Source organism: Mirounga angustirostris, unplaced genomic scaffold (genome assembly GCF_029215605.1).
Source record: "Mirounga angustirostris isolate CCGP_5_RB_7025 unplaced genomic scaffold, mMirAng1.0.hap1 SCAF_6, whole genome shotgun sequence".
Classification (NCBI taxonomy): domain Eukaryota; kingdom Metazoa; phylum Chordata; class Mammalia; order Carnivora; family Phocidae; genus Mirounga; species Mirounga angustirostris.
In genome coordinates, this window is record NW_026991714.1 from 48,697,803 (window position 1) to 48,719,950 (window position 22,148).

General features: G+C 37.4%; 1 protein-coding gene across 5 annotated transcripts in view; it reads right to left on the reverse strand.

Annotated features, from left to right (window-relative positions):
- The window catches only part of RASAL2 (RAS protein activator like 2), a 359,788-nt gene that overhangs the window by 187,156 nt on the left and 150,484 nt on the right, over positions 1-22,148 (reverse strand). The gene's annotated exons all lie outside the window — the stretch shown is intronic.

Consider the following 22,148-nt stretch of genomic DNA (forward strand, 5'->3'; position numbering starts at 1 on the left):
ATAAAACTTGCAACACATCTTAATCAAAACTACACATTAGATCCGCTAAAGAAGGCTTTTATGACAGTTGAATATTAAAAGTTCTTTAGCCACGAAGGACTCATTCCTGTCAGGAATATACTGAAGGGATGATTTTAAAGACATTATTTATTACAATGTAGTTATTATGCTAGAGGAGCATCTCAAACCAGAGAAATTAGAAAACAAACACCTATGATGAGGGCAGGAGAGTTGTAAATCATAAATAAGCACATTTGACCTATTACATGAGTGTTTTCGTTACTATTACTTTCTACAAGACTCTTTATCACAGGACGATAGGCATTGCTGCTACTGGCTTTGAGGAAATACAAATAATGTCCTAGATATTTTATATGATAATCACCCAAACAAGCAAAGGGATAGCTGGAATTCTGTCAGAAACAAACAAGTCCGTAACTAGGGCACTTAGGTGTAGGTCTCTCCTTTTGCATCGCCTTGTTATTTTCATTGCTCCTCCTGGCTTAACTTCCTTTGCTCTCTAAAAATCTGAACTTGTTGCTCTGCATATTTAGGGGAGCTTATCAACTACCCTACAAATAACTCAGTCACAGAACCCATGTTACTGGGGCTTGGCTGGACATGCTACTAATTCTTAGTTCACTGCTTTCCTTTATCCTCCCTCATTGTTCTGGGTCTGTCTCCTCTGCACTGTGCACAGAAGTACATCTATAGCTTCTCCAGTCCACAAACTCTCTTCCCTACCCTCAAGTCTCCCCTTGTATTCTAAAAGAGTACCTAAAGGGGCACCTGGGTGGCTCAGTCGTTAAGTGTCTGCCTTCAGCTCAGGTCATGGTCCCAGGGGCCTGGTATCGAGTCCCGCATCGGGCTCCCTGCTCGGCGGGAAGCCTGCTTCTCCCTCTCCCCCTCCCGCTGCTTGTGTTCCTTCTCTCGCTGTGTCTCTCTCTGTCAAATAAATAAAAAAAAAATCTTAAAAAAAAAAAAGCACCTAAAATTAAAGTTTTCTTTAGACTTCAAAATGTCCTGAAATTATCACAAAAAGCTTGAAACGAGGTGACTCTTAATCCTTTCTGACACATACAGAAGATTCTTGCCTGTACTTAAAAGCTGATTTTCTTCACATGATTTGGACAAACAAATGGGTTCGATTTTTACCACAATGCAGGCCTATTTTTAGAGTCAAATAGCAACTCCACTTCAACAGAGAGGGATGCACCTACTTTATGTGGAAATGTGGTGGTTTTGTGGCCTAGACAAGTTTTCATTCAAATGACTAACCTGCTTACGTAAGTTAGCCATGGGTGACCTAAGCTGCCCACTGTAATTTAATTTGAACAGTAATCTTAGGATCTATACTAAGCAAGAAGACACTGATAGGCTCTGTCCAATAAAATTAGAACATAAGATACTATATTTATAGTATAACTCAGGTTTCCTGACCAAACAGAAATCTGTATCAACACTGAATTTAAGAAAGCCTAAATTCCCTTCCCTGTGTCATCCTAAGTAATTCTCCTAAAGTCTCACTGTCTCATGTTCTCCCTTCCTTCAACCTGGGCTTTGTTGTTGGTTTCTTTGTGATATTGTGAAACGAGAGTGTCTCATACAGCATTCTGGGACCCCAAACTATTCCTCCCCAGTGCTAAAGGTAGAATGAAGTAGGGAGCAATACCACTGTATTTAAAAAATAAATAAATAAATATTCTGTCTAAAAGATGAGATTGGTTAGCCATGTTATAAATTTTACAGTTTCACATTTATTATCTAATACCCACTTTTTTGATCACTTTGTATGAATGTATACCAAGGAAGAAAACATGAGAGAAGTTAGAATAAGTGATTTTGGGGGGTTCTTTTAAGCACTTCTGGTGGATTAAGGTTTAAAAGGCATTTTAAATAACAAGATAAAATAAGATTCTAAAATAACCTATAGATTTAACTCATTCATTCTATCATGTCCTTGTTTCCATGTTTACATCAAGATTTAACAGTACACTTGTAAAGCCTATATACTAAGATTATATTATATTACCACAGGACAGGCTCATCTTACCAATACTACCCCTCAATCAGTCAATCAATCAATCAATCAATATCAATCTCTCTCTCTCTTTCCCTCTCAGCTCTAGTAACATACTTCGAACTTTTGACTTCCAATTACATTTAGTGTCTAAAATTTATTAAAGAAAAGGATAACAGAATTACAAATAAGAATCTTAATAGCAAAACTGGAAAAAAAAATTTAGCTTTCCATTGTCCCAGTCCTATAAAGCTCCTAAGGGCATTGGATGCTGGCTTTACTACAAATATTGAATAATTTTATAAACACTAAAAAGCATCAGAGGTGGGCGCCTGGGTGGCTCAGTCGGTTAAGCGTCTGCCTTCAGGTCAGGTCATGATTCCAGGGTTCTGGGATTGAGTCCTGCGTCAGCTCCCTGCTCAGTGAGGAGCCTGCTCCTCCGTCTCTCTCTACCCCACCCCCCTGCCCATGCTTTTTCTCCTGCTCTCTCTCAAATAAATAAATAAAATCTTAAAAAAAAAAAAAAAAAGCATCAGAAGTTACTCACTGGATCCCTTTGGAAAGCACTTCTCTAAGACTGGCTATTATCATGTGGGGACTAGTAATTCTCAAATTTCTTTTGATCTTAGGGTCCCTTTAAACTCTTAAAATTATTGACGACTTCAAAGACTTTTTATTTGTATGGGCCATATTTATCAATATTTACCATATTAGAAATTAAAACTGAGAAATTTTTTAAAAATAGTTATTTAATGGTAAGAAACCTACTGCATATTAATACACATAACATATTTTTAATGAAATGTAACTATTATCCAAAACAAACAAACAAAAATAAGTGAGAGGAGTGATGCTGTTTTAAGTTTTGGAAATCTCTTTTTTGAAGTCTGGCTGAATAGAAGATGACTGGGTTCTTATATTTGTTTCAGCATTGCATCTATTGCTTCATGTTGTTTGGTTGAAGTATATGGAGAAACCCTGGGCTCACACAGACATGCAGTTGGAAGGGAAGGGTATTTTAATAGCATTTTTAGATAACTGTGGATCATCTTTTTTAATACTATACCAAAGCCTGACAAGAGGATACTTCGTAAAAGTGAGTAAAATGTGGAATCTGACACCACAGCAATGAACTTTTCATACTCTGTTACATTAAAAATCATTGGTGTACCCTATCTTTGAATGGATTTTTTTTACCCATATGCATGAGTTTTTAACATCATACACTGATCATTTCCAAAACACTGGGTTAGTTTTGCAGATTTTCCAAATTATGGCACTTTTCATTATGTAGTATCAAAAAATCGTATTCATTAATCTTCAGAAAAGTCTTGACCTTACCACAGAAGTCTTTACTGGGAAGCTATCAAGCATTTTTTGTCTTGAATTTTATCATTAGCAATAAATACTGTTGGCTTTTTCTCCTTAAATGAGAGCTTTATGTCTTTCTTTTTCCAGAAAATGTCTGCCAAATAGTCAAAACCAAAGAACTATAGTCTTTCAGTTGTTGTTTCAAAGTAAAAGCGGTGTTCCATGAAAACAAGAGGCAAGTTCAGCCATTTGCACAAAATGCTTTCTGTTGTGATAGCTGTCATACTTCAGTATGCAGCTCATGGGTGCTTCTCCATGTCATCAGACAGAATGTTAAAAAGATGTGAACTCTAGGGTTGAGAGTCAATAAAATTAAGGACTTTCGCTGAGTTCCCCAGGATTTTCTGAAAACTATCTGTTTGCCCCTCCTGTGTGTGGCGGAGGAGAATGCAATGACTATTGATAGTTTGGAGTCACCTCCTTGATCTTACTACTACTGCCTCAGTGGGTCTACTCATAATTGCTTTTCCATCACCAGTGCCAAAGTCCATACAGTTTTTTTTTTTAAAAAGGGCAAGTTTATTGTGAAAATAGTTTTAACCTAACAGATCAGGGGGATCCTTGGGTTCTAGGGTTCCACAGACCATACTTTAAAAACCACTACTTAGACACAGGAAGCCAGTGAGGATTCCAAGGAAATCTGGCAACAGCTTGCTAAGATAAAGTAAGCAGAAAAAAACCAGAGGTCTTATATAATGGATGAGAGACTAATGTAATGGCCTGGCATGGGATAATTAGGGTCACAGACTGGTGACAGTGAAATAGAAAGAAAGGGTTCATGTGGGCGCCTGGGTGGCTCAGTTGGTTAAGCGACTGCCTTCGGCTCAGGTCATGATCCTGGAGTCCCGGGATCGAGTCCCACATCAGGCTCCCTGCTCAGCAGGGAGTCTGCTTCTCCCTCTGACCCTCCTCCCTCTCATGCTCTCTGTCTCTCATTCTCTCTCTTGCAAATAAATAAAATCTTAAAAAAAAAAAAAAAAAAAAGAAAGGGTTCATGTGACCCTAATTTCAAAATAGGAATTTAGCAAGGAAGTCCGCAACCAATTTTTTCAAAACAGGAATAAAGAAAACCTAAAGGGAAGCTTTTGAATTTGAAATGAATTAGAAGGAGTCACTGTAATCCATTATATCCAAATCACTTCAAAACAGCATTCAAAATGCCAGATTACTTAGTCTACCTGTCAATCTAAAAGTCAAACCCTGGGCCTCCTCAAGCACTAATATAAATTTAGTAACTACCTGGTAAGGAAACAACAGCAACAACAATTTTCTTGTGTATAACCCTTCCTCATAACCCTTCCTTGTAACCAGAGAAGGCGGCATCAGGGCCTGTCACACCCTTTGACAAAGATGATGAATAAAAACGGAAATTCTAGTAGGTATAATCTGTAACTAGTCTCGCTGTAACTTTTCTCTTAGAGGGTAAGCATCTTCTTGTCTCTTCCAGACTTAGAAAGCATCTCAAAAGACTTACAGTAGGAAAGTATTAAAGGGATCTGACTGAAAGCAGAAATAGGAGTAAGGAGAGTGGAAAAGAACAAGTCCATGACCAAATATGGAGAATGTCAAAGAAAAAACAGCTGTGAGAAATTTTATTATTTTATCATACAGCTCCATAGAAGTTCATCTGAGTTGCTTTTGTATCACATCATTTACTAGCCATGTGTTCTTTTAAAATTCCAACATTCTAAGTTAAATGCAATTGGTAAAATCCTAAACCTATTTACTGCCATCCAAAGCAAGCTTTACAGAGTATTCTACAGAGAGACTCTTCCAACTAACACAGGCCCTAAGGTTTCATTCAATCTCAATTGCCTTTCATTGATTCTTAGTACCAACCTAGAAAAAGCAAAAACAAAACACGGTTTTGGTAAATCTATCTCTACAGGTGAGATTTTAATGTATTAAAAAAGAAACACATTTCTAGCATGTAGTTTTTATAAACCGCAGAGGTCTGAACTACTTAGAAAGATCTATATTTTCGTGTGTGTGTGTGTGTGTGTGTGTGTTTATTTCCATGCCAGAGCCAACCCGGTTTATTAATGGCAAGTTCTTCCCAACATTCAAAATTCAATCATCAGACTCATTTTCATTCTGAATTTGGTTAGAATTCAAAGTCAAAGTATAAACATTACTTTATTAAGTCTTGGAACTGGAGTGACCACTTTTCTTACAGAAGTAAAAATACATCTAAATAACTTTACCACAGAGCTATGCCATTCAAACTAGCTAAGAACGTGTCAATTTCCGGAACTACACAAAGGGCTATTTTTCTCTTCACCAAAATGTTCAAAACAGTTTTAACAGAAGTTCAAGTTTAAATATCATTTATATTCATAGGCCAACTAACAAGCTATATTTTCAACAGATAGTTCTTTATTTTTCTAAAAAGAATAAAAGCCTTGCCCTGCCATACAGCTTTAAAAATGTGGTATATTCTTGGTTATTTTCTACAGGCAATTTCTGTTGCAACAGAAGAAATGTTAGAGTTGCCACGTGAAGACGGTTTTTAATCATGTGAAGACGGTTTTTAATCATAATGTCCATAACTGTAACATGCTGCTCAGCAGCAGCCCCCTGACGTTAGATATATGACCAAATAATTTTATAAATGTGTTAATGCTGTCTGCTCAAGACTTAATGCGGCTGCCATCAATTACTGCATCAATATATTTTAAGTCACTCTCTTTCATTTTTATAGTATTGAAAGGAAAGACAAAACCAACCAGGACATTAAAGTTTAATTTTCTTTATTTTCCCCTCCTTATATTTCCACCCTCCATATTCTGTCAAAATGTCAGAAAAATACCTATTTGCAGAATAAGCAAACAAAAATCTTCTTATAATAACTACCCAAACATAAAATTATTGGTTATGAACTCTGCTTTGTCCTGACATGCAATGAACCCTTGGGCTGGCAAATTACATTACAGTGCATACAAATCGATGGCCCCAGTAGATTTAAATATGGTCACACTCACCTTGGTGAGTAATAAGGATACTAAGTAATAAATGATTCAGTATGTTTAAGATATAAAATCATTGCTAGGTCAGAAATGTTTGCCTTTATGGAAATACATTTTAGTCTATCATAAATTCACTATGAGACCGTAACTATTTGTTAAAATGAATTTATATTGTGTCTTTTATGCTTAGCTAGCCATATGTTTCCTTCTCAACTCTGGAGGCTTAATTGCCATGCTACTTGATCACTGGTGGCTAGTCAGTAAATCCCCTATGCTGCCCATTACCCTTTTTAAGAGAAAGGGAGGGCAGTTAGGAGACATCAAGGGACACTTCCTTCTGGTGAGTGATTTCCTTTAGACTAAGATTTGCAAAGGCTCCCTTTGCTGCCTGCCTCTCAGTCTCAGCAGCACCAGGGCCTAGGCCCGGGGCTTCTACCTCTGCTCCATCACAGGCCAGAGTTACCTGATAACAACGTAGTAAGTTCCTTGAAGGCCTGACCTTTATAGTAGACAATCAGATGTTTGATAAAGGTAATACTTCTTTTTTTAGAAGAACTAATTTTAATTGGATGCTATTATCTACCTATTTTAAAGAAGATGACCGGGGTGGGAAACGATTACCGCGGTGGTTCCACCTTGCGTCTCCTTCCATGTCGCTAGTGCAGTTTGCACTGCACCTGATCATGTGTGCCATTCAACAGCAGGCAGAACAGATGATACAGTTTTCTGCTGCTTTTCGGACATGCATTAGAAGGAATAAGTCTCATAATTCCCACACAGGGCCAAGTACTGCTTAAGCAACTCCATGGCTTGGGTAACTGAATGGAATGTAGTGGATGAGGCCACGTTTGGATGACAGACGGCAGTCAATCACACCCTGTACTTCAACCCCAATAGGACCACTTAACATCTACAGTTCATACTCTCACCTAAACAGAAAAATATAAAATACTCAAAACAATTCACTTACAGACTAATCCTTAGAAGGAAAAAAAGGTCTATACGCAAGTTTTTCTTAAATAGCCAAGTATTGTGCAAATTTAAGAAAAGTGTAAGAAAATACTAATCTGTCCCTTAAAACATAACCATGGCCTTATAGAAATGATCAAAACTCAAGATGCTTTTTATGTCTCATATTGCTGCTACTGGTAGAAAAATGAACTATACTAAGAATCAATCTCAAACACCATGTAATACTCATTTCTTCTGTTATATTTAGCACCTCTTCCTATATTAATATACCCCCCCACGCTTGCCTCTTTTTGAATTGAATCTCTTCACTTTCCTTTAGGGGCAGCTGCTGTGGGGAAAGAATCAGAGCTTTAAAAGGAATGTGATTCTTAGTGGAGAAGGAAAAACAGAGTAGTTTACCACTATTGAGAGATCGGTTTTTGAGGTTTTAGCAATTGGTTATACAGCCAATACTGTAAGAGTATCTCTCTATCTAAAGGAGCAAAGAAGGCAGACTACATTAAAAATAAAACCTATCAAGAGTTTGGCAGCATTAAAAAATTTTAATAGCCCTACCTCTCTCCACAGAATCAACTGAAATAGAATTACAGAGCTAAATATGCATCTCTTCTGAACTATGACCTGTTTGAGTCACAAATCACTGAGCCTGCAGTGAAAACTATCAAGGAGATAATACAGGCTTCTCTAAAGAATCCTATCAGTCACTCACTGCTAAGTCGACAACCCAGTTGAGTCAGCTCAGTCCTGACGCAACTTAGCTGACTTACATAAGGAGTGAAAACCTTTCTTTTTATCAAAAACCACTGACCTCAAATCAGGAGGAGGGAACAAATACCTAAATATGAGACTATAAAGCAGTAAAAGGAAGCATTTAGCATATTCTCTTCAATACATCCAATACAAATAGAACTGACACCCCTCTTATCCAAATCTAATCCATGCCTGCAAATGTGTTGGATGGCAAATTTTCATGTAACAGGAGACTATATTCTGATTTTAAGTGAAAAAAGAAATTTAGTTCAAGCTCATCTAAAACTCCCAATTAATTTCCCCAAATATTAAGTATTCATTTCCCCAAATATTAAGTATTCTTAATACTTCATATATACAATATTACAATTGTACATACCTATATGCAATCCACCAAAAACTTCTAAATTAAAAATAAACAAGCAAAATCATTAATATTTAATGAACTTGTTAGTGGGTATGTTTATGCACAATATACAGTATCAGATACAAATTACATTTTCCTCTTAGACTGCAGACATATACTGTAAGGTAAACAATAACCTGTTAAGATGCATAGTGAATGCAAATAGCACTACAAAATAAAATTAACAAGGCTTTCTAAAACTAACACCACTTCCATAATTTTATTGTTTCTCACAAATAGGTAAGAACCACATGCATACGTGCACAGTACATGGGGACATATGCACAGCAAAGCTTATGTCTTTCGTCTTTTGCCTCTCATTAGCCTTTATCATCTCCATCATTTCTCCTACTGTAAGAGGTTTACTAATCCTCCTTGGCTCACCTACTTTTCACAGGCTTTTCCATTATCTTAAAAGATATTTCGACTGCATGAAACCTTTAAACAACACGATCACGAAATACTATCCTGTTGGGAAAACAACTGATATAGGGGATGGCAGTCTACTCCACTTTCTCTTACCCAGATTCACGTGCAACTTAATGTTTTTGGCCAGAATACACGTGCAAATTTCTTTTAATGGTACTTCAATTTGGATGGTCAATTTTAGGTTAAAAATTTCCAAGTCATTGTAGCAAATATTTGGATGATGAGAGTTCACATATCAAGAGATACTTTCGGGGCGCCTGGGTGGCTCAGTTGGTTAAGTGACTGCCTTCGGCTCAGCTCATGATCCTGGAATACCGGGATCGAGTCCCACATCCGGCTCCCTGCTTAGCAGGGAGTCTGCTTCTCCCTCTGACCCTCCCCCCTCTCATGCTCTCTCTCTTTCATTCTCTCTCTCAAATAAATAAATAAAATCTTTAAAAAAAAAAGACACTTTCACATTACAGACAGTAAAGAGAAAAGAATGGATAGAGGGAAGCAATTGATGATAAGTGTAAAGTAGAAGAAATAAAAACAAAGGTCAACACAAAAAGAAATGCAGGTAGAGGGAGGTCCTTTGGGAAACAAATTAGAGTTGAAAGAGATGTTAAAGGCTAGTAAATCACACTCCTTCAGTTCATAGATCATTAAAATGAGGCTCAGAGAGAGAAAATTACTTGCTCAAAGTGATGCACTTAGCAAAGTTATCTTGTAATTTAGTTCTTTGATATGTAATCTAGAATTTTTTCTAGCATATCAATAAAGCTTCTTCTTGCTTTTTGTTTTGTTTTTAATTCAGTGAGTATTTATTTATTGTGCATACAGTACTGTACTTGAGCCTGGGAAAATAAGAGTGAGCAGGACAGACCTACTCAATGAACTCATAGAGCTTTAATTTAGTAGAGGGGTAAAATACTGTACAATTAGAGTACAGTTAATTTAAACAATTATGATAAACACTGTAAGAAGCAATAGAGGGTGTTGTGAGAGCATATAATAAGAGCAATGGACTTAAGTCTGTGGCATTGTAGCAGCTGGGAAGATGGTCAGTGGGAGAGGGGAATGTAAGTACTAGCATTTCAGGGGAATGAAATCACAGGCCCAAAAGCCTTTGAGGAAGAAAGTGGTTCTGCTCCATAGACACCTAAAAAGGAGGCCTCTCTGGCTACTGCACAGGGAACAACAGAGTAAGGGCAGGAGCTAGGAGGCTGGTGAGATAGTCTGGGCCAAGGTCATGCAGAGAGATCTTGGAACCAGACTAAGGATGTTTGTTGGTCTGGATCTTAGGAAGGAAAGGAAGCCCCTGAAGAATTTTAAACAGAAGAGTGACACTACAGATGCACATTTTTGTCAAGAGGTGAATGGGGTTTCCATTTACTGAGATTTGGAATTCTGGAAGAAAACCAAGTTTGAAGAGTAAGCTGATGAATTTAGTTTGGGTCCAATTAGGGCAAAAAAAAAAAAAAAAGATCAAGTCAAAGCTAGATCTGCTATCCAGGTCCAAGACCTTTAATCCTGGCCTACAAACGAACCTGGAATTGCTTCAGGGAGTCCACAAATGCCTTATTCAAATTTCATTTCAAGAAATACATGGCAGCTACTAAGGTTAAAATGGAAGACTGGACATATATAATTTCATTTCTTCTCAAAACCACTAAAACTAAAGATAAGTTTATATTTATAGATAGAGACAGAGCTAAAACTCCACATAGATGGAAAGAAACAGAAATAGGGGAAAAATTAAATAAAATTTTAGAAGCTATGAAGAATATGTTCAAGTGTTAACTGACTTAGCAGGCCTGAGAAAACTGAATCCTAGTCGAAGAGTGAGGAAAGCTAAGAACCAACCCAATTTACATCAGAGAATCTTCAAAAAGTTTATGGATAGGCTAGTACTAGGTATCTCTCAGTGGGGAGGAGGGATGGTCTAAAATGAGACCTGGGTAAGTTAATTTAAGAATCAGTGTCCCAAGATCTTCTTTCCAATTAATTCTATAGGCAACTGTCACTCCCCAACTACCCAGGTGAAAGAATGAAGGTTTGCTTTCTTGGAAGGGTAAAATCAAGGGTGAACTAAAGGATGACTGTCACAGTTGAGAAGAGCATAAAATGCTAAGAAGTGCTTTCCACAAAATTCTCTTAAAGCCACTCCCCGCCCCCCAACTGATTCACAGAACTGGCAGATAGACAAATTGCCCTGTGGCAATCAGAAGAACATTCTGTGGGTATCACATCAGCTCAAGAGGAAAGAACCAAACGGAATTCTCCCAACAAATAGCTCATCTAGATCACCTCACACAAAAGCCTTCAGTAGACAAGCCCCAACTCTACACTCATATCTTCTAGGCAAATTTCTCACCTACAATTCTTAATCTGGAGTAAAGATACCAGAGATCAAAGAAAAGTCCCTACCATGAGAAAACAGAGATCAAAACAAACAGGAAAAGGCAATCTGAAGGAGACACAAATGATACCAGAAGAAAAAATACAACCAACCATCATTATCCTCAGAGGTATGAGAAGAAATAATGTCCATTAAATAAAAACAGGATGCTTTTTATAAAAAGCAACAATTATAGAACTAAAAAGAGCTTTTTGTATATTAAAAACATGATAGCAGAAATGAAAACAAAATTCAATAGTACAGTTAGAAGATAAAGTTCAGAAAATATCCCAGAAAAAAAAAAAAAAAAGACAGAGATGGAAAAGAAAAAGGAAAAGAAATTCGAGAAATTAATCCAGGAGATTCAACATAAAAATATTAGGAAAAAAAGATATCCACCAAAATACATCGCTAATAGGGCGCCTGGGTGGCTCAGTTGTTTAAGCGCCTGCCTTTGGCTCAGGTCATGATCCTGGAGTCCCGGGATTGAGTCCTGCATCGGGCTCCCTGCTCAGCAGGGAGTCTGCTTCTCCCTCTGACTCTCCCCCCTTCTCATGCTCTATCACTATCTCTCTCAATAACTAAATAAAAATCTTAAAAAAAAAATACATCGCTAATAAAAAACAGTTCACATGAAAAAGCTCAGGAACAAGAATGGATCCAGACTTCTCAAATGCAACCCAGGAATTTGGAAGACAATGGAGTAATGTCTTTAAACGTCTGAAAGAAAATTATTTCCAACCTAAATTATTCACTTAGCTGAACAATCAAGCATGTGAATAAAATAAAAATGTTTTTGATATTCAAGGCCTCAAATTTTGGGGAGTGTCCTAGTCTGCATGGCTTCCGTAACAAAATACTACAAACTGGGTGGCTTAAGCAACAAAAATTTATTTTCCCATAGGTCTGGAAGATGCAAGCTAATTTGGTTCCTGGTGAGAGCTCTCTTCTGGACTTGCAGATGGCTGCTTTCTTGCTGTGTCCTCTCATGATGGAGAGAAAGAGGTATCTCTTCCTCTTCGTATAAAGGCACCAGTTCTATCAGATTAGGGCACCACCCTAATGACCCCATCTAACCTTTATCACCTCCTTACAGTCCTATCTCCAAGATATAGTTACATAAAATAATTGGGGGGGAGGGGACACAAATTTTCAATCCATAACAGGAAGTAAACTGAAAAAACAACACACCATATTTTTACAACAGGTGTTCTAAACTCAGGAAGAGAATCGAAGAGTATTTCAAAGTGATGATGAAGAGAAATAGGAGGCTGATAACTATGCACCAAATATAAGCAATCCTGACTGGAACAGTGTGAATAAAGAGACTGGCATGCTGAAGACATCATACCATGCTTTTTGCTACTTTACCATTTTTCAAAATACTGGAGCATGTGCTTGAATGAAAGGAGGTAAATAAAAAGAGAGAAAGCCTTAAGATCCAGGAAATAGAGCTTCCTCCCTAAGAAAAAGGCAAAGAGAATTCTAAGGATGATAGCAAAGCAAATACCTAGGATAATAGCTATTCAGAGAACAGTCTTAAATATAAAAAGACTAGGGGGATTCCAAGAGGGATGTCACCAAGAAAAAAGAAAATCAAACAGAATAAAGCTGGATCTGATGAATTACCTGATACTACTGACCTTGAGTAAAGACTGTACTGCACAACTACAAGAAAGCATGGGAAGAATAAGTAATAGGTACAAAGAAACCTACACAAATGAAAAAAACAAGGCAATTATTAACCTCAGAAAAAAAGCAAGCAAAAAAAAAAGGTAAGAAAGGAAATGTAAGAATGACATTCAACCATGCCCAGTTTAGGCATAATAGTGTAAAGTACTGAATACTGAATTTATATATATATATAAATTATGGTAAGGCAGTTGGGATGATTTTATTTGAAAGCCAACTCACCATCCACCATAACAAAAAAATCAATAAAAATCTCAAGAATTGATGAATTAAATAAGCAGCAGTATATTCATGTTATTTAGAATTAAGGAGGTATGTAAATGCCAGAATGAAAAATTAGAAGAACCAAAATTCTTGCCTCAGAAAAAGGAGGATGGGGTGAGGAAAACCAATATATTCTGTTAAGAAAAAGGCAGACAATCCAATCAAACAATGGGTAAAAGACTTGAACAGTCACTTCATAAAAAAGAATATCCAGGGCTGGGTGGCTCAGTTGGTTAAGCGTCTGCCTTTGGCTCAGGTCATGATCTCAGGGTCCTGGGATTGAGCCCGATGTCAGCAGGGAGCTTGCTTCTCCATCTCCCCGTCCCCTGCTCATGCTCTCTCACTCTTGCACTCTCTTTCTCTCTCTCTCAAATAAATAAATAAATAAAATCTTAAAAAAAAAAAAAAAGACTATCCAAATGTCCATTTAACATGTAAAATGGTACTCAACTTCATTAATCATCAGGGAAATGCAAATTAAAACCACAGTGAGAGATTACTACTACATACCGACCAGAATAGCTAAAATGAAAAGATACTAAGTGTTGGTGAGGATGTGAAACAACTGCAGGTGGGAGTGTGAATTGGTACAATCACTTTGGAAAACTATTCGACAATATTTACAAAAACCAGACATATAAATATCCAGCAATTCTACTCCTAGATATATATACCCAACAGAAATAAGGACACATTTCCACCAAAGGACATTTATAAGATTGCACACAGTGACACTATTCATAACAGCCAAAACTAGAAACGATCCGAAATGTCCACCAATAGTAGAATGGGTAAGTGAACTGCAAAGAGAGTGAAAGCACTACAACTAGATGGAACAACATGTATGAAGCTCGCAAATATGATATTGAGCAAAGGAAGTCAGACAAAAGATGTATGATTTTGCTTATATAAAGTTCAAAAACAGGTAAAACTCACCTACAATATTAAAGTCAGCAACATAGTTACTCTTTGGATGAGCAGTGACTGGGAAAGGGCGTAAGAGGGACTCCTGGGATGCTATCAATGTCCCATTTCTTCAGCAGGGTGCAAGTTACTCAAGTATGTTGCCTTTATGCAAATTCATCAAGCCGTACATGAATCTACAGGATTTGTGCACTTTTCTCTGTGTACATTATATTTCAATAAAAATCATCCTTTCTATTTTTAAAGTAAGCTCTACGCCCAACGTAGGGCTTGACCTCACAGCCCCAGTATCAAGAGTCACATGATTGAGCCAGACAGATGCCCCAATAAAAATTATACCCAGTTCTACCACTTATAAGTTGTGTGACCTTGGATAAATTACTCAACCTAAGTGAACTTCAATTTCTTCATCTTTAAAAATTGGATAACAAAACACCTACCCCTCAGGGATTTCTGTGAGGGTCAAATGAAATAATACACATCAAATACTTAACAAAGTGCTGCACATATACTAAGCACACAAGTTTGGTATTACGATTAACCATCTGGGCACTGAAAGGGGGGAGAAAATCATTATATAGTCTCATTTTGAATGAATTTGACTTACATGAAACACAACTTCAGCTGTGTAGTCAGATGACTAGATTCAAATCTGCCACTTACTATTTCCATGATTTGGGGCAAATGATTTAACCTGAGACTCCACTTTCTCAATTATAAAAGGGAATAATAAGATCATGGTCTTGTGTGTATATGTGTACGTGTGTGTGTGTGTGTGTAGAAAAAATTTTAAAGTTAAATTAAAAGTGAAAGTTCCAAACAAACAGTGTTTGAAATATAAGTGTATCTATATTTTCATGTGTGCATATGTGTAGGTGTGAATGCATTAGTTATTTAAAAATATGAAGGTAAGTAGTGGAGGAAAACTCTAAAGGAGTTACAAGTGTTTGCCTCTATGGAACAGAAACCAGCTCAGGCACTGGGTAGAGAATATAACTGTTCTTTTTCATTTCAATTCTTGTAGTACACACTTGTAATTATGTGCATCTATTACTATGACTTAAGATTACATTTTTTTTGGGCGCCTGGGTGGCTCAGTTGGTTAAGCGACTGCCTTCGGCTCAGGTCATGATCCTGGAGTCCCGGGATCGAGTCCCGCATCGGGCTCCCTGCTCAGCAGGGAGTCTGCTCCCTCTGACCCTCCGCCCTCTCATGCTCTCTGTCTCTCATTCTCTGTCTCAAATGAATAAATAAAATCTTAAAAAAAAAAAAAAAGATTACATTTTTTTAAAGATTTTATTTATTCATTTGAGACAGAGAGAGAGAGAGAGAGCATGAGCAGGGGGAGAGGCAGAGGGAGAGGGAGAAGCAGGCTCCCCGCTGAGTGAGGAGCCCGATGTGGGGCTCAATCCTAGGACCCTGGGATCATGACCTGAGCCGAAGGCAGACACTTAACCATCTGAGCCACCCAGGCGCCCCTTAAGATTACATTTTAAAGTGACATTATTCATTTTAAAAATATACAGCTAAGTCCTACCAAATGAGAAAATGGTTAAAGGGAGGCTCCAAACTAAGTTGATCAATATCAAATTCATGGACAAAGAAGAAAACAAAGTTTAAAGCACTTCAACACATTCATAATTCAACTTCTCTATCATGATACATAGCGTGGGTAGCATAGAAATGCTAACTTTGAGTCCACAGATGCTTAACTTCCTCTATTATTAGAGAATCACCTGTTACTAGGGAACCACCTATTTTTAACTAGTTCAAGTCTACTTAAAAATCCTAGGAATAAGAAAAGAAATGCGGGCTATAAGGCTTTTTGTTTGTTTTATTAATATCTAAGCAGCATTTGGAACATCAGGTTGAAACTTACACTTCTCATATGACTCTCTAAGGTTTTAATTTCCCCCATAAGATAAGTAATACTGTACTTGAATATGCAGGAAGGTGATACTAACTTAGGGCCCTGGTACATACTGACCTCTGCTAGGATTCTTATATAGAGCTGCTTAACATAACTCCATCCTGATTTAAGCACGTACAAACTGTTTACAAAGATCTCTTAGAGGCTACCCAAGCACAGGAATTTGGCAGAGTAAGATTCAGAGTCACGGCAGGACCACGTCCCAACTTGGGTTATTTGATTAAGTGAGTTAACACACTAGAAAAAGATACGAACAGTTTCTAGATTTCTGGCACACAGGGAAGTGCTCAGTAAATGTCAGCTCTCATTATTATCCCTGCTACTGAGAAGCATCATGTTAAGAACACAAAATCTGGAGTCAGACTGCCTGAAAAGGAATGGCTGCTCTATTGCTTACCAGCTATGAGCCTGTAGTCAAGATACTTAACCTCTTGGGGCCCCAGCTTCCTCATCTTTAAAATGGGAACATTATGGTCTCTACCTCACAGCGATGTGTAAGGATTACATGAGAAATGTCCAGCATTTAGAACAGGGCCTGGCATATATTAAGCCTTCAATAAATGTTAGCTCTTATTATTCTTTATACCTGCCACATCTGAAATAATGAGTTAGTTTCTTATTCCAATTCAAAACTACTGATGCTAAAAATATTGTTATGAAATGTCAGAGGGAAAAAATCCCAATTTAAACTATGAATGATCTTCAGGATTGTATGATGTATGTAAATAAATCTTCCTTGGAAATACTCTGAGGAAAAAAAACAACTACACAGGTTTGCTCTAATAAAAGGAAACTTCCATTGGAAAGAGTCTGGTACACCTCTGTGCCATGAATCCACACATCATTCTTGACATAAACAAGGGAAGAGTCAATAAACTTATGGGCTTTTGACCACAGAAACAAGATAAGAAGAAGTGAATATAAGGGCAGAAACACATTCTTTTATTTAAACTGGTTTGGCCACTTAATGTACATCAGTTAGGTCAGTCTACTGATGTACTTTGCATATTTAAAAAAAAAAGAGAGAGAGAGGGAGAAAGAGAAGAGGAAGAAATAAGAAAATAATCTTTTTAATGGCATTGTTTTAATCTAACCAATTAGTTCAAATATTCCCAGCTCTATAAGCCTCTTAAACCGCACAGTTGATGGCTAAACTTGAGAAGAGCAATTAATCCTCATCTGTTTTCTACAAAAAGGTGTATGTACTTCTCAAATGCAATTACAAGAATGCAAAACAATGAGAAATTTGGTGGGTGATATATTTTGCCTTTTTTTTTTTTTTAAAGAAAGTTGAATCCAAATTCAAAAGATTAAGCAATAGAGAAAGGCTGTCACTGCTTCTTAAAACTAAAACCTGAGAGAAATCTCTCTCTCTCTCTCTCTCTCTCTCTCTCTCTCTCACACACACACACACACACACACACACACACACATACAATTAAGCCTCGATTCCTATGGGTATTCAGGTGCTTTCCCAAAATTGTCAGAACTCCTCTGTAGGTCCACAAACAAGAGCTCCATTGTGTGGATCTGTAAATTGTATGACATCATTGAAACACAAGCACCAATTGGTATCACAAACAGTTTGTGTTGCCAAGGATACCAGGAACTTTAAATACCCTGCAGTTGTACAAAGCCCAGGAGCACGACCTTCCGAACAATACCAGGAGCCTGCCCACTTTCTCTCTTTTTAGTCACTGTTTCCAACAGAGAAAGGACACTGATTTTGCCCCAATAATTCCTCCAAATAATATACTCAGGAATGTTCCTCAATCATTCAATTATTCATTTTTATATTCTCAACATAATGACAGCAAAAAAGAGGATTAAGAATTTACATAGGCCTATTAACGGCGAGACTCTCAAAAGGCCAGGCTGGAGTCCTTTAGTGAAACTTCGTATTAGAGATTTTTAAAATGCAATGCACATAAACACTTCTGATTAAGCCCTACAGTAACGTTCCTCTATGTTATGGAGTACCCTTTCAGTAACACAGAAAATAATTTTTTCCTTGTGTGCCTTTCCTGGAAAAGTTAGTTTCCCTTACTTCCTATTAACTTTGAACTAACATATGAATTTAGTATGTAAAATTGCTTATTCTAGCTAGAGTAACTACTACAACACAGAAACATAGGTGAAGCGTGAGGTATTATGATTAACTATATTACTGTTAAGAGATGAACAAGTTTATAATCCTTTATAAAAGTAAGGTGGTACTTAGGGCCAAGTTGTTACAAAAGGCCTATGGCTAAGCTCTTCTCTAATATCTATCTATCCAGAGTTAGAACTATCTGTATATTTACATCAACTTTACTTGCGGAATGTTTTGGATTAATTACACGTGCCATTGAGATTTTAGTTCCAGAGTTCCTATTTTTCTATTAAGGAGATAAATATTTTATGCTATTATTTCTCAAAATGCAAGCTGCAAACTTACAAGGAAAACAGAAAGAACTCACAGAGACTGCAATTAGAGAGTCCCAAGAGCTGTCTGATTATGCTGGTGGCAGCAGGGAGCAAAGAGCTAAATGAATGGAAAGACACACCTTGTGGCTTCTCTCTTTGTATTACCTCACATGCAGATTGTTACAATGCCAGGATTACAGGGCAGAGAAAAAGTATCTCTATTTAGAGATTTTTGTATATTTTTTTAAAATACCATCTTTTATTACAAACTCTTTTGAGTGAAGGCTGTATTAGATGCTTACTTATTTTATTTCAAGTTACTAAGTAGTGACTATATTTTAAGGAGCTTATAATTGCTTGAAACTTTTGAAAAATACATATTTCATTGTTCTAACCCTTACAAAAGTCAGAATCTCAGTGAAGATAAAAATGATTTACAATGTTGTACAAAATTTTTTTAAATAAACAGTAATGGGAAGAATTAAACAGTGTGTGTAAAGAGCCAACTACAAATATAGAGAGAGATATAAATGTTAGGGTTTTTTGTTTTGTTTTGTTTTGTTTTTGTTTACTTTAGAAGCCAGTGTGGGGGCTTTATATAAGTTCCTAAGAGATTCCAAAAGTAACAAATATTACCTTGTCATGAGTGTCCATATGAAACAAAATTAAGTGTACTTTTTTATAAGCAAAGTATGTTCAATCATATCTTATGATCATGGTCTGCTAGATAAAGAAACATACCCACATATAAATGTTAGCTTGGTAAAGACAAGTGCCCTGGCAAAATTCAACTTAGTGAATTAGAAGGCACAGCAGCCATGATCTGCTTCAGTGTTCTAATTACTGCCACTGAGAATTATATTTTAAATTTTCTTTTGCTTCAAAATTGTACTAGTGCTTCACTAAATTTAATATATACTTTTCTCTACCCTTCCTCATTGTCATGGAACACTTTAAAAAACAACAACAGGGGCGCCTGGGTGGCTAGGTCAGTTAAGCGTCTGCCTTCAGCTCAGGTCATGATCCCAGGGTCCTGGGATCGAGTCCCCGCATCAACACTCTGGCTGCTGCTTCCCCTACTTGTGCTCACACGTGCGCTCGTGCGCGCTCGCTCTCTCTCTCTCTCTCTCTCAATATAAATAAAATCTTTTAAAAAATAAAATAAATTAAAAATAAAAAACACCAAGAAAAAATCATCTTTTTGTAAAATTTCAAAATTTCATCAATTAACCAGTTTCACTGTAAATGACAGTGCTTTCACACTGTGAAATTTGGGCAAAGGGAAATAGAGCAAGAGCAAATGGGAAAAAAATTAAGTCTGGAGCAGCTAAGAAGCTATTCAATCACTATTACAAGTCCATACTTTCCATTATACCCAAGGGGAGAGAAGGGAGAGTGGAAAAAATGGCCTGCAGCCTGATGTAACAGGACAAATGGAAGAAACCATGTCCCCTGAAGCACAGGGCACAAAGAAATGTGGGATATTACTTCTAGAGGTTAGACACGTTGACTCCTTCCCTATTGGACAAAGATGCCACCTAGCACTTTCAGAGCTAGAGAGGACAAGTCAGTCCTGGCTTCAAAGTTTCCAAGGACAGGCTGACTCTCTTGTCAGGGGCTCATGCAGCTGGTGACTTGAAGTTGTAGCCAGTGCTCATTTCCCATTATGAAAACCCTAGGGCCCATAAGAATCATGCTAATTCTACTCTGCCTGTGCTCTAGAAATGAAACAACAAAGCCCAGATGACAGCACATCTGTTTACTACATGGTTTCCTGAATATTTTAATCCCACTGTTGAGATGTCCTGCTCAGGAAAGAAGATTCCTTTCAAAGTATGACTGCTCACTGACAATGCACCTGGTCCCCCAATAGCCCTGATGGGGATGTATAACAAGATTCATGTTGTTGTCATGCCTGCTAACACAACGTCCATTCTGCAGCTCATGGATCACAGAGTAATTCTGACCTTCAAGTCTTATTCTTTAAGAAATACATTTCATAAGGCCATAGCTGCCACAGATAGTCATTCCTCTGATGGATCTGTGCAAAGTAAATTGAAAACCTTCTGGAAAGGATTCACCGTTCTAGATGCCTTTAAGAATGCCTGTGATTCATGGATGGGAACAGGTCAAAATATCCACATTAACAGGAGTTGGGGGACAAAGCTGATTCGAACTCTCATGGATGACTCAGGGATTCAAGGCTTCAGAGGAGAAAGCAACTGTGGATGTCATCGAAATAACAAGAGAACTAGACTCGGAAGCGGAGCCTGAAGATGGGACTGAAGTGCTGCAATCCCATGGTAAAACTTGAATGGATGAGGAGTCCTTCTTGGGGATAAGCAAAGAAAGTGGTTTCTTGAGATGGGATCTACTCCTGATGAAGATGCTGTGAAGACTGTTGAAATGACTACATAGGATTTAGAATATTATATAAACGTAGTTGATAAAGCAACAGCAGGGTTTGAAGGGACTGACCCCAAGTTTAAAAAGTTCTACTGTGGGGCACCTGGGTGGCTCAGTCAGATAAGCGTCTGCCTTCGGCTCAGGTCATGATCCTGGAGTCCCGGGATGGAGTCCCAGGATCGAGTCCCACATCAGGCTTCCTGCTTGGCGGGGAGTCTGCTTCTCCCTCTGATCCCCCCCCTCATGTGCTCTCTCTCTCTCTCTCTCTCTCTTTCTCTCATTCTCTCTCTCTCAAATAAATAAATAAAATCTTAAAAAAAAAAAAGTTCTACTGTGGGTAAAATGCTATCAAACAGCATTGAATGCGACAGAGAAACTGTTTGAGAAAGGAAGAGTCCGTTGATGTGGCAAACTTCATTGTTGTCTTACTTTAAGAAATTGCCACAGCCACCCCATCCTTCAGCAACCCCCACCCTGATCAGTCAGCAGCCATCAACATCGAGGCAAGACCCTCCACCAGCAAAAAGATTATGACTCCCTGAAAGCTCAGAGGATGGCTAGCATTATTTGGTAATGAGGTTTTTAAAAATTGAGGTATGTACATTGTTTTTTTAGACAATGTTATTGCACATGTAACAGACTACAGTATAATGTAAACACAACTTTTATATGCACTAGGAAACCAAAAAATTATTTGACTTGCTTTATTCTGGTGATCCCACAAAATCACTGAGATACAGATATGTCTGTACTTGCATACCTTAAAAAGTATATTTTAAAATCATGCATATAAAAGTAAACCCATTGGCCAATCTTTTGGTGTAGAGCCAAGCATTTCCTTGTGCTGTCAATATGCTGATTCATAGCTCTGCATGGTATTTTTGCATAAACCACACCCATTACAATCCAACTATTACTTCTAATTATTGTTTTATTTTTTGAAAACTTAAAGACACTGCTGAAATAATTGTGGCACAGAGTCCTCCTAGATTTTTTCCCATTTTTTAGAGTTCATTCACCAGATTAAGAGCAATTATTCATAAGCAACTCCCTTAATTGAGCCCTCCCAAATTTTAAAATTTAACTTAATGGAATCGACTTTCTGTACCCACATTTCATCAATTCATAAAGAATTAAAAATAATGTAGTTACAACAACAAGAAGAAACTGGCAGGTCTGGAAGCAAACATCACTGATTCTCTCTAAGTTTCCAACTTCAGTGAAGGGTACAG